At 45.2% G+C, this 16776-nt stretch overlaps 1 protein-coding gene across 9 annotated transcripts in view; it reads left to right on the top strand.

The window, feature by feature from the left end:
* Positions 1-16776, top strand: part of LZTS3 (leucine zipper tumor suppressor family member 3) — a 169707-nt gene that overhangs the window by 121045 nt on the left and 31886 nt on the right. Inside the window, exon 2 of one of the 9 annotated variants that reach the window (XM_056553402.1) lies at positions 2198-2372. The exons of 7 other annotated variants lie outside the window; for them this stretch is intronic. The gene's annotated coding sequence lies outside the window, so the exon portion shown is untranslated. Of the gene's footprint in view, positions 1-254; positions 343-2197; positions 2373-16776 lie in introns of those variants that run through there. One more of the 9 variants, XM_056553414.1, reaches the window with a different exon arrangement.

Below are 16776 nucleotides of genomic sequence, written 5' to 3' on the forward strand. Positions count from 1 at the left end.
AGGGTTAGCTGGTCCGGGCCTTTTATGCTGCAGGGACCGTACAGTGGGGAGGGTTAGTCGTTGCGGGCTGTCCATCTTCACCAGGAGGCCCTCTTCTCCGCTCCGGGCCGGCCCCGGACTAGTGACGTTGCCTTGATGACAGCGCACAGGGACGTCCCTGCGCATGAACATCCCTGTGCGTTGTCGTCAAGGCAACGTCACTAGTCTGCGGCCAGGCCCGGAGTGGAGAACAGGGCCTCCCGGTGAAGATGGACAGCCCGGAACGACTAACCATCCCCACCGGACGGTCCCTGCAGCATAGATGGCCCGGACCAGTTCACCCTTCCTTCCCACCGAGGGGAGGTGAGTAGAAAACTAAAGAGGGGGTCTGGATGATGACGAAGGCCGTAGTGGTGTTCAACCTGCGACCTCCAGATGTTTTAAAACTTCAACTCCCAGTAGTTTTGTAACATCTGGAGGTCCGCAGGTTGAAGACCACTGATTGAAGGGATTGACAGGTGGTGATGATGAAGGGGGGGGAATGATGGCGGGGGTGTTAATGACGGGGGTCTGGATGATGACAGGGTGATGATGACGGGGGTGTTAATGACGGGGGTCTGGATGATGACAGGGGGGATGGTGACAGGGTGATGATGACAGGCGGTGATGATGACGGGGGGGGGGGTGTTAATGACGGGGGTCTGGATGATGACAGGGGATAATGATGTATTTCCCACCCTAGGCTTATAGTTGAGTCAATAACTTTTCCTGGGTTTTTGGGGTGAAATTATGGGCCTTGACTTATATTCGGGTCGGCTTATACTCGAGTATATATGGTTACCCGACATTGCCTTGTGAAAAGCTGAAAAGGGGGCTTGGTCTGTCGCAAAGGGGCGTGACCCGACCTATGTACTAATGAATTCAGAGAAAATCTTGTGACTGACCCGACCTATGTACTATTGAATTCAGAGAAAATCCTGTGAATAAATGGCTGGAAATTTCCACCTAGAAAAATCTGGTCAGAAAACTTTCCCGACTTGTAAATCTGTGATCTCCATAGTAAATAGAGAGGAATCCTACAAGTCTGATACAACATTTCACACTAGTAAAAACCTGACACTCTTAGTAAATTGTGTTCTATCCTTATCATGATCTGTGCCTCTACACAATCCTGTCTCTGAGCTCTACAGGCAGTTCTTTCCATCTCATGGTTTGTGCTCTGCTATACATTGTCAGCTGTGAGACCTTATATAGACAGTGCGTTGTCTTTCCCAATCCTGTTCAATCATCTGAATTTACCACAGGTGACTCCAACCAAGGTGGAGAAACATCTCAGAGATGATCAAGAGAAATGTCAAAGGGGTACTCCGGTGGAAAACTTTTTTTTTTTTATGAACTGGAGCCAGAAAGTTAAACAGATTTGTAAATGATTTCTATTTAAAAATCTTAATCCTTCCAGTACTTTTTAGCAGCTGTATGCTAGAGAGGAAATTCTTTTTCTTTTTGAATTTCTTTTTTTGTCTTGTCCACAGTGCTCTCTGCTGACACCTCTGTCCATGTCAGGAACTGTCCAGGGCAGCATAGGTTTGCTATGGGCATTTTCTATTGCTCTGGACAGTTCCTGATATGTGCATCAGGTGTCAGCAGAGAGCACTGTGGACAAGACAAAAAAAGAAATTCAAAAAGAAAATAATTTCCTCTGTAGCATGCAGCTGCTAATAAGTACTGGAAGGGTAAAGATTTTTTAATAGAAGTCATTTACAAATCTGTTTAACTTTCTAGCTCCAGTTGATTTAAAAAAATAAATAAATAAATAAATGCTTTCCACCGGAGTACCACTTTAAGGGAAAGTGGAATGGAACAAAGTGCAGAAATTATCCCCTATCCTTTGGATAGGGGATAATTTTAGTATACTGGAGTACTCCTTTAAAGAGGTACTCTGCCCATAGCCATGTTATCAAAAGGATAGGGGATAACATGTCTGATCGTAGGGGGGGGGTCCGGCTGCAGGGACCCCCCCCATGATCTCCGGGCCAGCCTGGGGCTTCCGTGATTGTGACATCAAGCCACACCCACTCCATTCATGTCTATGCGAGGGGGCGTGGCTGCTGTTTTTTGGCATGGAGCGGAGTTCTGACAGGCAGCAGGTCCTCCCTCTCCTCCCCGTGCACTGATGCTCTCCCATTTAGCCCCTTTATCTCGCACTTTCCTGTGCCAGACACGTGACCCTGGAGAGACATCAGGAATTCTTGGTATGTGAACGAGCAGTGATATGTGCAGGTCCAATGGTCGCACTTCACAAGGCGCCTCCGACCAGAACCCTGGAACCCACAGCACTGTCCTGATGGAAAGTCCTCACCTGCAGGAATAGAGTGGGAACCATTCACTGACAGGTAGGAACACTAAGGGGAACACTAAAGGGTGCTCAAATCTCTCTCCTGCCCTTATAGTTTGCTACAATGTATCAGCATAGATAAAATGTATCAGAGAGGGAATCAAAGCTTAAAACAGTGGTCTCCAAACTGTGGACCTCCAGAAGTTGCAAAGCTACAACTTCCAGCATGCCCGCACAGCCGTTGGCTGTGCGGGCATGCTGGAAGTTGTAGTTTTGCAGCTTCTGGAGGTCCACAGTTTGGAGACCACTGTCCTAGAACATGCACGCAGACCACTAAGAACGAAGGGGGCTCCAAATCTGGTACAGTGGACCAACCCCTCTGGATTTTTTGACACATCTGGAGGTCCACAGTTTGGTCATCCTATAGCATAATTATTTGGGTGACATATGGCGGCATTATTTGTGCTCCCTGAATGGTGGTTTTATTAATCTGCTATATTGGACTATTAGTTGAACTATATCTAACTCTTATGTGGACATTGTATAGTAGTTTTATCAGGGAACTGTATATAACTATTTTTTTATTTTATTTTTTTCGATATTGTATGGCTTTATTATTGGAGACCTCTATATAACTATTATTTAGACTTTGTATAGCAGTATTATAGGGGAACTGTATGTAACTCTTATCTGGACATTGTATAGTAGTTTTATCAGGGAACTGTATATAACTATTTTTTTATTTTATTTTTTTGGATATTGTATGGCTTTATTATTGGAGACCTGTATATAACTATTATTTAGACTTTGTATAGCAGTATTATAGGGGAACTGTATGTAACTCTTATCTGGACATTATATGGCTTTATTATTGGAGACCTGTATATAACTATTATTTAGACATTGTATAGCAGTATTATAGGGGAACTGTATGTAACTCGTATCTGGACATTATATGGCTTTATTATTAAGGAACTGTATGTAACTCGTATTTGGACATTATATGGCTTTATTATTAAGGAACTGTATGTAACTCTTATCTGGACATTGTATGGCTTTATTATTAAGGAGCTGTATGTAACTCGTATCTGGACATTGTATGGCTTTATTATTAAGGAGCTGAATGTAAATCGTATCTGGACATTATATGGCTTTATTATTAAGGAACTGTATGTAACTCGTATTTGGACATTATATGGCTTTATTATTAGGGAACTGTATGTAACTTGTATCTGGACATTGTATGGCTTTATTATTAAGGAGCTGTGTGTAACTCGTATCTGGACATTATATGGCTTTATTATTAAGGAACTGTATGTAACTCGTATTTGGACATTATATGGCTTTATTATTAAGGAACTGTATGTAACTCGTATCTGGACATTGTATGGCTTTATTATTAAGGAGCTGAATGTAATACGTATCTGGACATTATATGGCTTCATTATTAAGGAACTTTATGTAACTTGTATCTGGACATTATATGGCTTTATTATTAAGGAACTTTATGTAACTCTTATCTGGACATTATATGGCTTTACTATTGGGGAACTGTATATAACTATTATATATTCGCGAAATATCGCGAATTCGAATATGGCCTATGCCGCTCAACACTATTGAGGAACTGTATACAACTTTAATTTAGACATTGTCTAGCAGTATTATAGGGGAACTGTATGTAACTCTTATCTGGACATTATACGGCTTTATTATTAAGGAACTTTATGTAACTCTTAGCTAGACATTAATGGCTTTATTATTGGGGAACTGTATGTAACTGTTATCTGGATTAGAGATGAGCTAATTTTTTTCTGGTTCAGTCTGAATTTATTTGCGGCGAATCTGTATTAAAAACGGCTATTTCTGGCCTACAGAGAGCCTCAATAGGGGTGTAGAACACTTTGCCTTGCTATAACACGCATACAGTGTGTCCTGGTTTAGTGAAATAATACTGTTATTCAGTATGACATACAGATTAGAGGCGTCGCTGTTAGAATCACTGTCGCAGAGCGGCACAATGACACAGCCTGGAGTTGGCGGCAGCAGGAGGAGACCATTTTGTGGCTGAATGACACAGCCTGGAGTTGGCGGCAGCATGAGGAGACCATATAGTAGCTGAATGACACAGCCTGGAGGTGGCGGAAGCATGAGGAGACCATATAGTTGCAGAATGAGACAGCCTGGAGGTGGCAGTAGCCTAATGAGAACATATGGTGGCAGTATGAGACAGCCCGGAGCTGGGATCAGAATGAGGAGAACATATGGTGGCAGTATGAGACAGCCCGGAGCTGGCATCAGCATGAGGAGAACATATGTACCACCTGCACCACCAAGTATTGATGTGATGCAAAGACCTCTAAAAGGTGGAAGGGAACAACGTATGGTCCATTGTCACCAGTGGGGGTAAAAACTTCCCCTGTAAGGCCCTACTCTCGCACTATTAATTCCCTTCTTGGCAAGTGTTACTCCACATAGGAAAACTCTCCCTATTGCCACCTAAAAACCCTGGGAAATGGCAGTGTTTGTAGGTCGAAATAGAGGGAGATCTTTGTGTGGGGCCACACTTTTTAGGGTGAGTAACACTTGCCAAGAAGGGAATTAATAATGCCAGAGTAGGGCCTTACAGGGGAAGTTTTTACCCCCACCGGTTACAATGGACCATACGTTGTTCCCTTCCACCTTTTAGAGGTCTTTGCATCACATTAATACTTGGTGGTAGGTGGCACATGGTGGTTTTTGCACACCATTCCTTTTGTTTTATTTTAAAAAAAATGTGGGGTACATATTTTATCCTAAGAAAAGTTAAGTTTTAGCTAATGCATATCCTCAATACTTACTTGTGGTCTGATGCAGATGAATGTTTCTAACTGGGGAGCAATGCCTTAAATCTGTTTGGCACTATCCATATTTGTGAAGTGTTGGTGTGGCACCATGGTCAATCTACTCTGTTGCATCAGGCATTGGTGGGTGGAAATCCTGGCTGATCCATGCCTGATGCATCTTCACAAAGGTCAGTCTCTCCACATTTTTTGTGGACAGACGAGTTCTTCTTGGGTTTACTATGGCCCCCGCCGCACTAAACACACGCTCTGATGGCACACTACTGGCCGGGCAGGACAGCTTTTCCAGGGCAAACTCTGCTGCCCAGAAGTCCAGCGAATCTTCAATGATTGTTGGCATGGGCATGTCAAGGTATGCCACCACCTGCTGGTTCAGGTCCTGCTCCAGGTCTACCTGCTGCTGATGATTTGCTTCATTATGCGGGTGAAGAAAGCTACTCATCAGCGACTATAGACTCAGGCTGCTGCTGATGGAGCTGGTACTGCTCCTGCCACCCCACCCCTCCCCAGCAGCCATGGCAGTGGAAGGTGAGCACAGAGGGCCCCCCGAGTCAGATCTGCAAGAGGATGGAGGATGGCGCAGATAGGCATCGGCCAACTGACTACATAGGATGCCTCTGTAGTAGGTCATTTTGTCCTCCCTCACAGTGGGTGTAAAAAAGGCCCCCATTTTGTGCCGGTAGCAAGGGTCCAATAAAGTGGAGAGCCTGAAGTCATCCCGCAGCCGAATGGTGACAATTCGGCGGTCACTACGCAAGCAAGTGAGCATGCATCGTTTCATTTGTGCAAGTGACTCGGAGGGACTCCCTGCCTCCATCTCCACTGCATACTGCCACGGTGTGTCTGGGTCCTCTGTCTTGCCTTCCTCATAACCCTCTAGATCCTCTGGCTGCTCCTGCTTCTCCACTCCTGTCAGATGACTAGAAAAACCGCCCATCTCGCGAAACCCAAACTGTGCTACACTGTGCCCCTTCTCCTCCTCCAGTTCAGCCCCCACAGGGCTCATGTGGCCGTGAGATGTCGGCGCAACGTCTCCAGTGCCCTGACCAGCCATCTTTTCCAACAAGTGTTGTAGGAAATGAAGCAGTGGAATTACGTAATCCTTGCGGCTTACTAATAATGTGGCTTCCTCAAAGGGTCTGAGCAAATGGCAGGTGTCACATATGAGCTGCCACTGGTTGACATTGAAGTTACACAGAGGAGTTCCCCTATCCGCTTTGATCATCAAGAAATCGGTGATGGCTTTTCTCTGTTCATATAGTCGGTCCAACATATGGAGGGTGGAATTCCAACGTGTGGAAACATTGCAAATCAGACTATGTTGGGGGATACTGTTATGACGCTGCAGCTCAAGGAGGGTGTGCTTTGCGGTGTACGAGTGGCTGAAGTGCATGCAAAGTTTCCTTCCCATTGTTAGGATGTCTTGCAGATTGGGGTAACACTTCAGGAACCGCTTGACAACCAGATTGAACACAGTGCCATGCAGGGCGCATGTCTCAGGCTTCCTTGTTGCAGCGCAGACAAGATGTTCTTCCCGTTGTCGGTCACCAAGGTTCCCATTTCCAGTTTTCGTGGAGTAAGCATGATTCGATTTCTTGATTAATGACTTTTAGCAGTTCCTCCCCTGTGTGACTCCATTCGCCAAGGCAAACCATGTGAAGAACAGTGTGACACCACCGCCGTGCCCTGCACACATGCCCTGCTGGAGGGTCACTAAGACTTGTCCGTGCAGTGGAGGCTGAGGACACGGTGGAGGATGAGGAGGCGGAGTCGCACACTGTCACAGGACCAACAGCCTGAGAGCGTGGAGGCGGAAGCGGCATGATCTGTCCAAGTTGCTGTTTTGGCTGTGCATGAACCACATTCACCCAGTGGGCCGTAAAGGACATGTATTGTCCCTGACCGTAGTTACAGCTCCACACGTCGGCGCTGCCGTGCACTTTTGGTACAAACGAACAGGTTCTAGGACTGGCTCACCTTCTCTTCCACAAAATTGTGCAGGGCTGGTACTGCCTTCTTCGCAAAGAAATGACGGCTTGGGACTCTCCACTTCGGCTCGGCACAAACCATCAATTCTCTGAAAGGTGCAGAGTCCACAACTTGAAAAGAGAGGGACTGCAGCACCAGCAAATTGAACAGGAGCACATTCAGCTTCTGCACCGTTGGATGAGTGGGCGCATACTGTTGTCTCTTGGACATGGCTTCACCGATGGATTGCTGGCAGAATGACTGACTCGAAGTAGGAGGAGCATCTGGAGCTACAGAAGATAGGTATGACACACAGCTCCCTTTGGCTGAGGTGGTGGAGCCTTGGCTGGCTGAAACAGGTAGCGGCGTGCCACTGGGTGATGCAGCAGGCTTGACTACCACATTGGAGCCACGGTTCTCCCAGGTCGCTTTATGGTGACGCTGCATATGTTGACGCAGGGCCGTGGTGCCAACATTGGGCCTCCTCCGGATACTTGACGAAAAACTGCCGCCTAGTAGCTGATTTTTCCACCAACAGTCCGCACTAATTGACTGCTATTGCCACCAACTCCAGGATCCCCTGTTCCACTACCTCCAGGGAAGGTAGGCTGCCGCAAAGCAGGTGGTCTACCCTGGGCACGTTTGGCTCCAGACTTTCCACTTCTGCCACCATGCTGACTGCCAACTATGCTACCACCTTGCTGGCTCAGCTGCTGCCTCACGGGCAACCTGCAACCCTCTTCTACTGATGATGATGAAGCCCCTTCTGCACCAAGCTCCCAAGTGCGATCGGCTTCATCATCATCGAGTTGTGTCTGCACTTCACTGATGTCCTCCTGAGTTTCCTCAACAGCGTCTGCTTCAGAAGGCTGAATGCTCGCAACACCACCTCTCACGCCACTCTCCTCATCACTACTTGCCCGCCTAGTGGAGGAAGCAGCGGATGTCTCCTCCACTTCTTGGCTGCTGACTGTCCTATAGTAGATCGTCCTCACTAAATAGTGGAGCAGAACCCACAGCATAAGATACTTCTGTGGGGGAGGGAACAGCATAGGACAGAGGCAATGGGAGGACCAGGACTGCTCCAGGGCCATGTCAACTGAGGATTGTGTCTGAGGAACCTACCGACTGTTGACTGGGGGTGTCAGATGTCACTTGGGATGAAGTGGATGACCGTGCTAACCACTCGATGATGGCAGATGGGTTGCTGGTCGAGACACGACCGCTAGCTGATACCGGGAGCTCAGGCCTCTCGCTGCGACTCCTGCTGCCACTTGCCCCTAGTCTGCTGCGACCTCTGCCTGATGAATTTAGGCCTCTGCCACTCCTCTGTGCACATCCTGGCACATCTCTGCCTGACATACTTATATGAGGGGAGTACAATACACTCCACTACGCTTAAAACAGTATTTGTCTACAACACCAGCAGGTGTGTATTTTTGGCTGGCCTTTCACAGTATCTAGGCCCTTAAGACTTTAACAGGAACAAAATGGTACACCACTTACATGTACATATGTGGTATGCACTTATGAGGGGAGTACAATGCTCTTCAGTACGCTTAAAACAGTATTTGTCTACAACACCAGCAGGTGTGTAGTTGTGCCTTGCCTTTCAGAGTATCTAGGCCCTTCTTGAGACTTTAACAGGAACAAAATGGTACACTACTTAGATGTAAGCACAGGTTACGCTTTGTGGTAGCCCTTAGGGGAGTATTGGTAGTGGGGTATTGTATCGGTATATGAGGGGTTAATGTTAACCCTATAGTTCGTGACACCAGGCTGAGGGCTAGTATGCTGAGGTAATTCTCCGGCCTATCGCCACCCTTCCCAGTAACGATAGGTGCATATAATAAAATGACTGAAGATCCACAAAGTAGTTGAACTTTAACTTGAAGAACTTTACTTAGATGATTGCGGTACATCCAATGCACAATAACAGTCTCTGAAACACAGTCTCTATATAGTGCAATGACTGACAGTTGTTGCGGACCTTGAATGATATTAAAGTCTCTGAATTTAGGGTTATTATTGCAGATACGTCCGGATTTAGGGGATAGATAAGGTCCTGTGATGCTGCAGAATGTTTAGGGATTGATACACTTGCGATCCAGAATATATCAGCCGTTGCTGCAAGGCTCAGGCCTAACTCACTGCGATAGGCAGCTGCGCAGATCCTGCTCGTTTGACAGCCCGGGAACAAGAGAGAGAACAATGGCCGCCGCTCCCTTATATGGGCAGGGGCGGTGTGAATCTGATTGGTCCGAACATCCATCACTCACTGTTACACAGTGTGATGGGATTGACTACGTCACAGGGACCTCCAAAGGTCCTTAAGCAGAAATACCATAGAGTTCACTTAACCACGTGGCCCGCAGGTCCTGTTACGCTATGGACAGGTAATTAACTATTTATAGACATTGATATCATATTTACATGCTTCTTACATAAACTATTAGTGCAATAACTATCTGAATGAGAGGTGACCAGGGGTGAACTAGACAATGGGAACCCCGACGTCCTAGGGGCTCTGGCTAAGGGGAGCCACACACGCAGGTACCGGATAGGATACGGTACCGGGACACCACACACTTAATAGAGGACAATACGCTTTTAGTGCTCTGCTCACCCTAACTGACTGGCTACCATTAGCTTTTCAGTTGTTATACACATCAGTACTGCAGCACACAGTCACTGTTTACTACACCTGAAATTGCGCTTTCTCTTTTAATCTCACTGCCTTCCATATCAGTGCTTTTAGGCTGGATTTTGGCTTGAGGTGTACCGTTGCTGTTAAAAAGCTTTTCTTTGCAACACACACTGCTCTCTGTCCCTCTCTGCAATAGAACGCTGATGTGACTGGGAGGTGAATTGCTGCTGTAAAAATTATTTTCTGTGCAACACACCCTGCTGTTTGTCCCTCTGATGTGACTGGCCGCAAGATGGCTGCCTATTATATAGGGCTGTGACATGGGGGGGGGGTGGCTGCTGATAGGCTGTATGTTGCATGTAATTCAGGGTCATCCCGCTGACCCTTGTTCCCGCCTTCCCAGGATTCTTTGCCCCATGTCCTCACATGTGGATCCGCCGTTTTAGATGCCCGGCCCGTGGAGCCTGGACCGCACTAAATTGAGTTTAACCCCTTAAGGACCAAGGACGTACCGGTACGTCCTTGGTCCTGCTCTTCTGATATAACGCGGGGTTACACAGTAACCCCGCGTCATATCACGGTGGGCCCGGCGTCATAGTGAAGCCGGGACCCGCCTCTAATAGCGCGCAGCGCCGATCGCGGCGCCGCGCGCTATTAACCCTTTAGCCGCACGCTCAGAGCTGAGCCGCGCGGCTAAAAGTGAAAGTGAAAGTTCCCGGCTAGCTCAGTCAGGCTGTTCGGGATAGCCGCGGCTAATCGCGGCATCCCGAACAGCTGACAGGACAGCGGGAGGGCCCCTTCCTGCCTCCTCGCTGTCCGATCGCCGAATGACTGCTCAGTGCCTGAGATCCAGGCATGAGCAGTCATGCGGCAGAATCGTTGATCACTGGTTTCTAATGAGAAACCAGTGATCAATGATGAAGATCAGTGTGTGCAGTGTTATAGGTCCCTATGGGAGCTATAACACTGCAAAAAGAAAGTGAAAAAAAAAGGTGAATAAAGATCATTTAACTCCTCCCCTATTAAAAGTTTGAATCACCCCCCTTTTCCAATAAAAAAAAAAAAAACACAGTGTAAATAAAAATAAAAATAAACATATATGGTATCACCGCGTGCGGAAATGTCCAAATTATAAAAATATATAATTAATTAAACCGCACGGTCAATGGCGTGCGCGCAAAAAAATTCCAAAGTCCAAAATAGTGCATTTTTTGGTCACTTTTTATATCATTTAAAAATAAGTCCTATCAATGCAAAAATAAGTCCTATCAAAAACTTCAGATCACGGCGCAAAAAATGAGCCCTCATACCGCCCCATACACGGAAAAATAAAAAAGTTATAGGGGTCAGAAGATGACAATTTTAAACGTATTAATTTTCCTGCATGTAGTTATGATTTTTTCCAGAAGTCCGACAAAATCAAACCTATACAAGTAGGGTATCATTTTAATCGTATGGACCTACAGAATAAATATCAGGTGTCATTTTTACCGAAAAATGTACTACGTAGAAACGGAAGCCCCCAAAATTTACAAAACAGCGTTTTTTAAAAAAAATTTGGTCGCACAATGATTTTTTTTCCCGTTTCACCGTAGATTTTTGGGCAAAATGACTGACGTCATTACAAAGTAGAATTGGTGGCACAAAAAAAAAGCCATCATATGGATTTTTAGGTGCAAAATTGAAAGAGTTATGATTTTTTAAAGGCAAGGAGCAAAAAACGAAAATGCAAAAACGGAAAAACCCCCGGTCCTTAAGGGGTTAATGAAGCGATTTGCGCGATCGAATCGTTGCAATATTCGCATTCATTACAAATCTAATTTTTCCTGAAATTCGTCAGATTTGATTCGCTCATCCTAATCTGGACATTATATGGATTTATTATTGGGGAACTGTATGCAACTCTTATATGGACATTGTACAGCACTGTTGTTAGGGAACTGTATGTAACTCTTATTTGATCAGGTATGATCTTATTTTATTACAATTGGGAAGTTTTTTTTGTTGTTGTTAGTTTTTTGGGGGGCGGGGGTGCAGATATTGCACATAAAGGGTGTAGCTAGGTTGGGGGGAAAAATTTTGTGTAATAATGAATAAAATCTGTGTAAATGATAAAATTATGGTAACCAGCCCTAGAAATTGGATATTTTGTAATTATATAGAGAGAAAGTGTCACCTGAGTGCACACAGGTGTATGTTGTAGGGTTAAGTCACATGCTGATATCACATTACCTGCTGTAGAGGAAACTCTGCAGTATTTATCAATCATCGGGGGCAAAGGTTGTATCATATGTAACTGGAGGGATAGGGTAGTACACAGGACGGACTGCGGACATGATATGGGGCAGGCGGGATCGGGGGCTGCAGGTATTGTTATTGTGCGTATGTGTCGTGTATGTGTGTATTATATGAGTTTGTCATCTGTGTGAGCGCCTTGTGCATGTTTATTAATACAAGTGTATGTTATACAGTATGTATACTTGTGTGTGTGTATATATATATATATTTATGTCATTGTTATCTTAATGTATGTGTTGTAGATATGAAAGTGTATGTTATTAAGTGTTTTTGTATTGTTTTCAGTATCTATGTTGTATGTATGTGTGTTAATGTAAGGGTATATCATACAGTATTCATGTATGTGTATACATATGGCTTCCTCATCTGTATATATGTGCTGTGTACACGTGTATGTTGAGCAGGGCCCTCACTCCTCTTGTTAGATGATTAATACATAACATTGTAATGTAGTGTTTACCAAACAGAGTGTCTGTTTGGTAAATACTGTTGTAATGTCTGCGAAATTGTCTCCATTTGTACCCTCAGAATTGTAAAGCGCTACGAAATTTGTTGGAGCTATATAAGAAAATATTATTATCATTATTATTATTATATGAGCAGCACGTTGGCTTAACATTGTTGTCAACATCTGTAATGAGTGTTACGCCTAGCGCTCCGGGTCCCCGCTCCTCCCCGGAGCGCTCACGGCGTCTCTCTCCCTGCAGCGCCCCGGTCAGTCCCGCTGACCGGGAGCGCTGCTCTGACATGGCCGTCGGGGATGCGATTCGCACAGCGGGACGCGCCCGCTCGCGATTCGCATCCCAGGTCACTTACCCGTCCCGGTCCCCTGCTGTCATGTGCTGGCGCGCGCGGCTCCGCTCTCTAGGGCGCGCGCGCCAGCTCTCTGAGACTTAAAGGGCCAGTGCACCAATGATTGGTGCCTGGCCCAATTAGCTTAATTGGCTTCCATCTGCTCCCAGACTATATCTGTTCACTTCTCCTGCACTCCCTTGCCGGATCTTGTTGCCTTGTGCCAGTGAAAGCGTTTAGTGTGTCCAAAGCCTGTGTACCTGAACTTCTGCTATCCATCTTGACTACGAACCTTGCCGCCTGCCCCCGACCTTCTGCTACGTCTGACCTTGCCTCTGCCTAGTCCTTCTGTCCCACGCCTTCTCAGCAGTCAGCGAGGTTGAGCCGTTGCTAGTGGATACGACCTGGCTGCTACTGCCGCAGCAAGACCATCCCGCTTTGCGGCGGGCTCTGGTGAACACCAGTAGCCTCTTAGAACCGGTCCACCAGCACGGTCCACGCCAATCCCTCGCTGACACAGAGGATCCACTACCTGTAAGCCGAATCGTGACAATGAGTTTGTATGTTCTCCCCGTGTTTGCGTGGGTTTCCTCCGGGTGCTCTGGTTTACTCCCACTTTCCAAAATATACTGATAGGAGAATTTGGAATGAAGATTGTGAAACCCAATTGGGACAGAGACCATGTGATGACAAGATTTGTACAATCCTGTGGAATATGTTGGCGCTATATAAATAAAGGTGTTCTTGCTTTTGTTCTTCTTGTTGCTTTTCTTGTTGTTCTTGTTCTTCTTGTTCTTGTTGTTGCCTTTCTTGTTGTTGTTGATGTTCTTCTTCTTCTTCTTGTTCTTCTTGTTTTTTTTTCTTCTTCTTGTTTTTTTTTCTTTTTGTTGTTGTTGTTCTTCTTCTTCTTCTTCTTGTTTTTCTTGTTGTTCTTGTTCTTCTTGTTCTTGCCTTTCTTGTTGTTGTTGTTCTTCTTCTTCTTCTTGTTTTTTTTTATTCTTCTTGTTTTTCTTCTTTTTGTTGTTGTTGTTGTTCTTCTTCTTCTTCTTGTTTTTCTTGTTGTTCTTGTTCTCCTTCTTGTTGGGGAAGATTTATCAAAACCTGTCCAGAGGAAAAGTTGCCTATAGCTCACTTCTTTCATTTTTAACAAGGCCTAAGCAAAATGAAAGAAACAATCTGATTGGTTGCTATGGGCAACTGGGCAACTTTTCCTTTGCCCAAGTTTTGTTGTTGTTTTTGTTGTTGTGCGTCTTCTTCTACTACTTCTTCTTCTTGTGGTTCTTCTGTTTCTTGTTCATCTTGTTCTTCTTGCTGTTCTTCTTGTTTTTCTTCTTGTTGTAATTTTTCTAGTTGTTCTTCTTGTTCTTTTAGTTGTTGTACTTCTTGTTCTTGTGTTTTTTCTTCTTGTTGTTCTTCTTGTTCTTTTTGTTGTTCGTCTTGTTCTTGTGGTTTTTCTTTTGGTAGTTTTTGTTGTTATTCTTCTTGTTTTTTAGTTGTTCTTCTTCTTGTTATTTTTCTTCTTTTTTAGTTGTTGTTCTTCTTGTTATTTTTCTTCTTTTTTAGTTGTTGTTGTTCTTGTTATTCTTCTTGTTTTTCTTGATTTTAGGCGAATCAAGAAAGTAACGAATTTGCAAGGAACGCCTTTTGTTTTTGTTTAGATTTTTATTATTATTGTTGTTCTTGTTGTTGTATATCATCTGTATATCACTCATTTGCCTCCCCCAGCAAGAGGTAAGGGCTCCAAACAAAATTTGCTCAGCAGCCTCATAACAACACGTTATGCCTCTGCTGTGCAATAAATTGCTTGCAACCCAGACTTAAACAGTATTTATTTGACTCCCATCTATTGTAATCCTTGACCCCGTGCGGGTGCAGCCTGACACACACATATTAGCTGGTTTAGGAGTAAAGTTTATTTTGGTAATTGTTTTTGTATGTCATTGGGAGTTAGTAGATGAATCTGCCCTGGATGGTGTATTCATACATGGCAGTATGTACCGGTAGACGGCTGCATGGATAGCTTACAGGTGTACAATATGATTCCCTACTTACTTTCAGTGCAGTATTTTGTATGTGCAGAAAAACTGGTTGTACTTATTCTGCAGTGGATAGTACGAGGTGGAGAATTATTAACTACATTCCTCATCATAGACAAACACAGATGAAAGGATTCCTGCAAGTTATGGGATTTACCTCTTCACTGCCTGTGAGCTTCAGAGATCAGATGACCGTCTGCCAACATGGAGATTTCCCTATCAGTATAGAAAGATGCCTACGCTCACTAAAGAGAATTTGCCCCTTCATTCCTTATAGTGGCTCTGCAGCTCAACCCACTTGGGCTCATTACCAAAAAAGACACAGATGCACAGTCCAAAATGTATGCTGGGACCCAACCTGGGGCAATCTCAGCTGTGGCACCCCAGACATCAGGTTCTCAGAGCGAACTTTGCTCCATGCCGGATTACTGGCGATGTGGGGCGGAGGCTCGTAACGTCACAGCCATGCCCTGCTTGTGACGTCACGACCACGCCCTCTCAATGCAAGTCTATGGGAGGGGGCGTGGCATCTGCCACGCCCCCTCCCATAGACTTGCATTGATGGGGCGTGGTTGTGTCGTCACGAGCCTCCGGCGCTGCAACCGACTCTCTAAACAAACGCCGGATGCAGCAGGGAGATCGCGGGGGTCCCACCATGAAGGGCCCCCAACAATCAGATGTCTTATCCCCTATCCTTTGGATAGAAGAAAAGATATCTAGGGGCAGAGTACCCCTTTAAACCCCCTCAGATAGTTCTGTTCTTCCACTTATGTTTCCTTTCACGTCCGGCCAATTTTGTTTCCTTACACCTTTCCTTGTGCCCATGCATAAGATACGCAATGCAGTCAGTGCCCTCCACCAACTTCAGGATCCCTATTATATTAGCTCCTCATATGTACTATCCCATATAACTTCACCCATTGTATCTGGGACCCCTACTGATAAATAGAATCACTAGACATCCCCACGAATCAGAGGACATGAAACTTTCATACCTAATATCTCTGATCTATGCTGGTAGGCTCGACTAAATTTATTGAAACATTTGTAGACAGATGTTTTGGGGAGATCAGTACCCCCCTCCTACTGAGCTACATCTAGGACATCTGTATAGCTAGCCAGGACCCTGCTCAGTACTGATAGGGGGCAAGAGCCGAAAAAGCTGTCTACAGTGGATTGACTTTTCCATTTCGAGGAGTTCTTCCTCATGTTAGCCTATAACACGCTTTAATTAGAGAAGAGTAAAATCGATTTTGAAGTAAATTAATTCATTTCAAATTTCCCCAAAAATTCAGATTTTGGTGAATGTGAATTATTTTTTTTTTTAAAGCATTTTGAAAGAATCACTCAAAATGAAAGCCACAATTTTAGCGATGAGAAGGAGGGGTAGGAGCTAAACCTACTAACCCTAACGTAGGGTTAGGTTAGAGACCGGCTATCTTGATTTGAAAGAGCTTAAACATAGTTGGTTACAGTCCTAGGAGATCTCATATTGACTTTTCAGGGCAATTACTACACTTTCAAATCACTAAAATTCAGACCTGAAATGAATCCCAGGAAATGTGTTCATGTCTAGTTAGTTTATGGCCCAAAAAGGGGCATTTAAGAACTTTAAAGGGGTACTCCAGTGCTCGAAACGCTCTGAGCCACAGGCCGTGATCGAAACATTATGGCCACGCCCCCTTGTGACATCATACCTCGCCCCTCCATTCATGTCTATGGGGGGGGGGGAGCATGTCAGTCGACACGCCTCCTCCCATACACATGCATGGAGGAGATGTGGTGTGATGTCACAAAGAAGCGTGGTCGTGACATCACGACCACTGCCGCAGGAACTTGGCGTTTGTTTAGAATGTCGGGTGCTGCGGAAGATCGTGG

The sequence above is a fragment of the Hyla sarda genome, chromosome 1 (genome assembly GCF_029499605.1).
Source record: "Hyla sarda isolate aHylSar1 chromosome 1, aHylSar1.hap1, whole genome shotgun sequence".
Taxonomy (NCBI): domain Eukaryota; kingdom Metazoa; phylum Chordata; class Amphibia; order Anura; family Hylidae; genus Hyla; species Hyla sarda.